This window comes from Pongo abelii, chromosome 1 (assembly GCF_028885655.2).
Source record: "Pongo abelii isolate AG06213 chromosome 1, NHGRI_mPonAbe1-v2.0_pri, whole genome shotgun sequence".
Lineage (NCBI taxonomy): Eukaryota > Metazoa > Chordata > Mammalia > Primates > Hominidae > Pongo > Pongo abelii.
The window spans coordinates 167,339,707-167,347,103 of record NC_071985.2 but is presented as its reverse complement, the minus strand read 5'-3'; positions in this window follow the sequence as shown (position 1 = coordinate 167,347,103).

The window sequence follows — 7,397 nt, the reverse complement described above, 5'->3', positions numbered from 1 at the left end:
CAGAGGCAGGCAGGCCTCCTTGAGCTGTGGTGGGCTCCACCCAGTTCAAGCTTCCAGGCTGCTTTGTTTACCTAAGCGAGCCTGGGCAATGGCGGGCGCCCCTCCCCCAGCCTTGCTGCCGCTTGCTGTTTGATCTCAGACTGCTGTGCTAGCAATCAGCGAGACTCCGTGGGCATAGGACCCTCTGAGCCAGGTGCGGGCTATACTCTCCTGGGGCACCGGTTCCTAAGCCCGTCGGAAAAGCACAGTATTCGGGTGGGAGTGGCCCGATTTTCCAGGTGCTGTCTGTCACCCCTGGAAGGGGAACTCCCTGACCCCTTGCGCTTCCCGAGTGAGGCAATGCCTCGCCCCTGCTTCGGCTGGCGCACAGTGCGCTCACCCACTGACCTGTGCCCACTGTCTGGCACTCCCTAGTGAGATGAACACGGTACCTCAGATGGAAATGCAGAAATCACCCGTCTTCTGCGTCGCTCGCGCTGGGAGCTGTAGACCGGAGCTGTTCCTATTCGGCCATCTTGGCTCCAGAATCACAAAAGACTTTAAATAGTGAAAAGAATCCTGAGCAAAAAGGACAAAGCTGGAGGCATCACACTGACTTCAAAATATGCTATAAAGCAATAGTAACCAAATCAGCATGGTACTGGCATAAAAACTGACACAAAGACCAAGGGAAGCGAATAGAGAACCCAGATATAAATGCACATATTTACAGTAAACACATTTTTGACAAAGGTATCAAAAACATGCAATGGGAAAAGGACAGCTTCTTCAATAAATGGTGCCATGAAACTGAATAACTATATGCAGGAGAGTGAAACTAGACTTCGATTTCTCATAACATAAAAACATAAAATCAAAATGGATCAGAGACTTAAACTGAGGGTATGAAACTATGAAACTAGTAGAAGAAACTATCGGGCAAATGCTCCGGGACATTGGTCTGGGCAAAAAATTTTGGGGATGAGACCTCAAAAGCACAGGAATCAAAACAAAAGTAGACAAATGAGATTGTAGCAAGCTAAAACAATTTTGCACAGAAAAGGAAACAATCAACAAAGTGAAGAGACAATCCATAGAATGGGAGAAAATATTTGCAAACTATCTATCTGACAAGGGATTAATAACCAGAATATGTAAGGAGCTCAAACAACTCAAAAGCAAAAAACCCAAATAATCCAATTTAAAAATGGGCAAAAAAGCTCAACACACATTCTCAAAAGTAGACATATAAATGGCCAACAGGCATATGAAAAAATGTTCGGCACCACTAATCATCAGAGAAATGCAAAACAATGAAATGTAATTTCATCCCAGTTAAAATGGCTCTTATTAAAAACGCAGGAAATAATGGATGCCACTGAAGATGTGGAGAAAGGGGAACCTTCATACATGACTGGTGGGAATGTAAAATAGTAGAGCCACTATGGAAAACTGTATGGAGCTTCCTCAAAAAACTGAAAATAGAACTACCATATGATCCAGCAACTCCACTACTCTGTATATGTCCAAAAGAAAAAAAAATCAATATGTCGAAGAGCTATCTGCACTCTGTCTATTGCAGCACTATTCAGAATAGCCAAAATATGGAATCAAATTACGTGTCCATCAGTGAATGAATAGATAAAGAAAATATGGTCTATATACACATTACCATATTTTTTAGCCATAAAAATGGGGAAATACTGTCATTTGCAACAACATGGATGTAACTGGAGGTCATTATGTTAAGTGAAAAAGCCAAGCACAGAAGGAAAAATATTGCATGTTTTTACACACACTTGGGAGCTGAAAAAGTGGATCTCATTGAGATAGAGAGAAGATTGGTAGTTACCAGAGGCTGGAAAGGAAAGGGAAGAGGGAAAATGAAGAGAGGTTGATGAATGGGTACAAATACACATTTTGATAGATGAAAGAAGAAAACCTTGTGTACCTTGTGTTTGATAGATCAGTAGGGTGACTATAGTTTACAGTTATCTATTGCATATTTCAAAATAGCTAGAAGAGAATAATCAAATGTTGTTAGCATAAAGAAAAGACATTTAATGTGATGGATATCCCAATTACACTGATTTTATCTTTACAATTTATATAAAATATTAAATTATCACATGTACCCCCAAATATGTTCATCTATTATGTATCAATAAAAAATTAAATTAAGAAGTGAAAAACTCTCAAAAATGGCTACTGAATTTTTCAGATGCCTTTTTAATGTCTCTAGAATAAAAATTTTATGGTTCTTTCTATTTAGATCTTTCCCTATGATTATTTACCTGAAAAAATTGTTAATATTGAATTATGCTTATATTCTTGGATTCTTGATTTAAAAGTAAGACTGGTCTATAGGTTTCCTTTATGTGTGGCCCTTACTAAATTTTAGTATTAATGCTAAATACTTTATAAAATTTAATTGAAATTTTTCCTTCTTTTTTACACTTTTTAATAGATTAGATATCATGAGAATTATCCATTCTTCAACGGTTTGGTAAAATTTCCTTGTAATATTCATATTAGCTTGGTTATTCATTGGAAGAGGGCAAGGAATTGACAATTTTCTCAACTTTTTCCCTTTGGATTTTCTCTGTCCTCCAGGGTCAGTTTAGGTTAATTATATTTCCCACTAAAAATACCCATTTAACCCAGGTTTTCAAATGCATTTGCATATAGTAGAGCATGTACTGTCAATTGGGGCAATATATCTCTGATATTACAATGGTTAATTTCTCTCATTAGGGAAAAATTAAATTAAAATTTTCTTGGGAAGCAAAAATGAAAAAGTGGTTGAAGAACATTATAACAGATTAAAGTAGTCTTTAGAATTATATTAACATTCTTTATTTCTATGTTTAACCCCTTATAATTTCTTACTTGGTATTTATATTTTTTATTAATTTAACAATTATTTTAAATATTAAAAAGACTGGCTTTTCAAATTACACATTAGCTCTAATCACCTTCCTTTCTTAACTCATTTATTAATTCTTCTAAATTGTTTAATATTTTTCTTTTAGTTTCCTTCTATTTAATAGTTGTTTTTCTAACTTTTTGAGTTGGTGCATAATTCATGAATTAAACTTAAGCTGTATCACAGAATTCTATTCAGTAGTGTTTTCATACCTCATTATTTTCAAGAAATCCTACAATTTTTGTTCATAAAGTTATTTAAGAAAGTTTTTTGTTTAGAATTTTCAGGTGGAAAGATTTTTATTTTTCTGATTTTTCTATTAATTTCTGTTTTTATGGAATTGTGATCATATAGTGTTGTCCATAATTTCCTATTTTTGCATTTTATCTTTATGGTTTAACAAATGGCAATTTTTATGAATATAATATTAGCCCTTAAAAATAATATGTAATCTCTACTTCTGAGGCACAAAGTCTGATATATCTAGAGTTTGACTGAGGGAGATAAGTAAAACTATCCTATTTTTGGTCTGTTACTTTCCATATGTCTTTATATCTCTTGTAATAAAACTTGTATATACAAGTTTCTGCTATGTATTTGGTTCATAGATATTTATAAATTTCACGTCTTCATTGTGATTTTTACTTTTTCTATCATAAAGTGCTTTTCTTTGTTTTATTTAATACTTGTTTGTCCTGAGTCCAACTTGTCTGAAATTAAAGTCATAAGTACTGCTACATTATTATTATTCCTTTTCCATGTATTTGGGTGGGGGGAATGTGCAGGGGCATTATTTGGGTAAGACTTTGCTCTTCCTTTAATTTTCAACCATTTGAACCTTTTTTTTTCAATGTGTATCTTATATATAGCATGGAGTTTTGGTTTTAATGCAATTTGAAAATGCTTTTAAAAAATAGCTTAAAATGTGTATTGATTGAAAAATATTTGTCGCAATTCTTTGATATACACATGAATAGGTGTGTGATTATACATGTGCACATGAGTTTATGGTTCCTCTGACATTTAACAAGATGTGCACTAAGGTGCAAATTTGCTCTCCAGCTGCTACCTTTATAATTCCTTCTTTATGTACTCATATTCTCTATTTTGGATATAACTGTTAGTTATGAGCAATGATAAATTGGTATGTATCCTCTTCTTTTTCCCACACTGCATTTTATCAGCTGTCATATTTTGTTTAAAAATTACATTTCTTGGTGTTTATCTTTTTATGTTATGCATGCTTACTCTACTACTTGTATGTCAGCTTTAAATGACATTTTCAACCTCAACTTACAGGTGAGTCAGTCAATGAACTTATTCTAATTACCACCATCTTTTTTCTTTCCCTTCCTAACATTTGTGATTTGTGTCATTTCTATATTTTCAAAACCTATAACATTCATTTTTTGTAGTATTAGTTTTACAGTAAAAATATATTCAGTGTTCACCACCAGTCATTTTGAGAAAGTTTTCCCTTTTTTATTCTAGTATATCCCCTTATGGGAGGAATATTCTTTGAGTTCTAATGTTTAAAAATATGACATTTATATATGATGAATAACTAGCTAGATGTAAAATCCTTAGATCATATTTTTTTCCATGAGAATATAATAAGTTTTGTTTCCATTGTCATTGGAACAAAAGCCCATTGTTATTAGGCTTTGAATGTTGCTTTCAAGAAGACTGAGGGTAGGTTGATTTAATTTTCTTTCTATAAGAATTGATTTTTTTTTTCTTTTCTGCTTCAAGGGTTCCTTACATATATATAAAATTCAATAATTTGTTAGTATATTTCTTTGTTTAACCATCATGAATCATTTTTTTCTACTACATGGTATTTATTTTGAACATGTAGATTGAAGTCTTTTTTTGTTTTATCAATTTCAAGAAAGTTCTTTTAAAATTTTGCTTTAAACAATTTGCTCTTTTCCACTGATAAGGTTTTCTTCTTTATAGAGACTCCAATTATATGTGTGTTGTATTTCATCTATCATTTTCAGTTTCACACAAATACTTTTATTTGCTATGTCTTACTTATCTGCAATACTTATTCCTCTTTTGTATTTCTTCCAATATTGTCTTCATTTCTGTCATGGTTTGCTTTTCTTCTTCTTTCTGTTAAAAAAATCAACTAATTTCATCCTCCTCATCTCTCTCTTGAGTTTCTTCATTTGTGCCTTTTGGTTTTCCTTAATAGATGATGTTTATTTCTTAACATATCAACAAATATGCTTAATTTAGAGAAACTATGCTGCTTATGAATATGAGCAAAGACTCTAGAACAAGATTAACTGGGTTTAAATACTGGGTCTTCCTCTAACTGTGTGATCTTGAGTGTTACTTAACTTGTCCCTTAGGTCTTTAAATCTATATAATGGTAATAATAATGATAATATCTAATTTACAGAGTTGTGTTGAGAATCAAGAGTTCATATCTCTACAAAGTGGTAAGAATATTGCCTGGCAACAGTAAATACTATGCTAAAGTATTATTAGTTTTTTCTTGCATTGCAAAATTTATAGTCACAATTTTAATTGTCTCTGTGACAACACTTTTTCCCCTCATCTATTAAAAAGTTTTGATGCTAACTTTCTGAATTTTAAAAATAGTATGTTTGTATCTGCGTTATGCCAGTTTCTTCTTTATCACTGCTCACTATTGAATGAATTATTTTTCTGGTCAAAGTCCTTAGAGAAAGTTCCTGAAGTGGAGGTTGCAAAGTGGCTTTCCTGTTCTCAAAGCAAATAGCTCCCACTTAATGATCCCCAATAATTGACACCTCCCTCTACCCATGCCCATAAAATACTCCTACATTGACTCTGGACTTAGCTACATGACTTGCTTTAGCCAATGGGACATTAGCAAACATGACACATACAGAAGCTTGAAACTTGAAAGGGTGTGAACACTAGAGCATGAACACTAGGCTGCCATTTCTCTTGCTACTGGGAACATGTCTACCTCCATGTGAAAAAGCCTGACTAGCTTCCTGGGAAAAGGCGCTAGGTGTCCAAGCCATCCCTTCCAGAGGCCCAGATTGGTGAGTAAGACCTGCTGATACCACATGGGGCAGAGATTAGCCATTGAGGCCACACAGCTGAGCCCATCCCAATTTTTCATCTCACTAAATTGTAGGCAAATCACTGGTAGCTTTTTAAACCATTGTTTCGGGTGGCTGGTTATGCAGCAATAGATTATAGATTCACTTTTACTGTTGCCTCACAAACAGACTGCTTTTAGTAGTTATGGCATCTTTGTATACTCACTTCCTCTGAGACTCTGAAGGGAATTAGGTCCAGAAGATCCTTTTCCAGTAGTTCTCTGCTCCCCTGTTCTTAAAAAGAAGGAACAGGACTTTTACATTTCATAGTGATTTGACCATCTTCAAGCACTAAAGTTTTGCTGACCCTGAGATCTGCTGCTACCATATTTCTGGAAACTGCCTGTTCTCCTTTTGTCATCTGTATGTATGTGTCTCTTTTGCCTTCTTCCTTCTGCTTCTGCTCCAGTTTTTGAGAGACAGCTTTGCGTTTTACAACACACCTCTCATTTCCCAGAAAACATATTTTTGCTGGCACTTTCTGATATTTCTACTGCTGGTTTCCATTGCCTCTCCCTGGGCCTTTTCCATATGACTTCTGCCCAAACTCAGCTGCTTTTGGCAACCTTTAGAAGCGCTTTAGGGTTTGTAGGTAAAATCTATATAAATTTGTTGAAAATGGCGTTTGACACTTTTTTTTCCATTGTCTTTGTTAGTTTATGTAATTTTTAGAAAGAGATGAGAAAGATGCTTAAAAAGCTGACATCATTTTCTACTGGAATCTGTATAATTCTTTTTGCAGTAAGAACTCTTTGGACACATTTTTCTGAAGATGATGTAATAACCTTGGGAGGCTTAGTAATTATTAATACCTTTCAAATTTCTCATATTCAAAAAGGGGCAGCATGACACTCAAATTGGTTCTTTTTTTCCCCTAGATTGAACTACAATTTAGATTCCTTACACTCTCTTTAGGCAATGGTTGCCTTATATTTAATACATCTAACTAATTAATCCTAACTGTAGTTCAGAGAAAGAGATTACATTATCATCATTTTACAGATGAAAACTGTGAGAACAATGACTACATTGCAGATTTTGTTGGCTTCCTTTCAGGTGCTTATTGCCTCACTATTATTAATTTTGGCTTTGGGCTCAATTTCAAGGTTATGGATGAGGTAGATGGTATAGTGTAAGCAACAGGTCCAAAAAGGCAGAATAACCAGCGAACACTTGGTAGCATCTCAGATGTGGGGAAATGGGTGTTTTACACTCCAAACGCTAGTGTTTGAATATGTTTCCTCCAAAACCGTGAAGGGGAAAGTTCATTAAGTTCCTACACTGATAAGCTCTTAGACATGCCTTTCAATGTATAGGCATGTAAAGCTATTTTGGGTGAATGGGTGAATAGTAGGTTATTAGGTTGTTGCCACTTCTTTGGGAGGTCC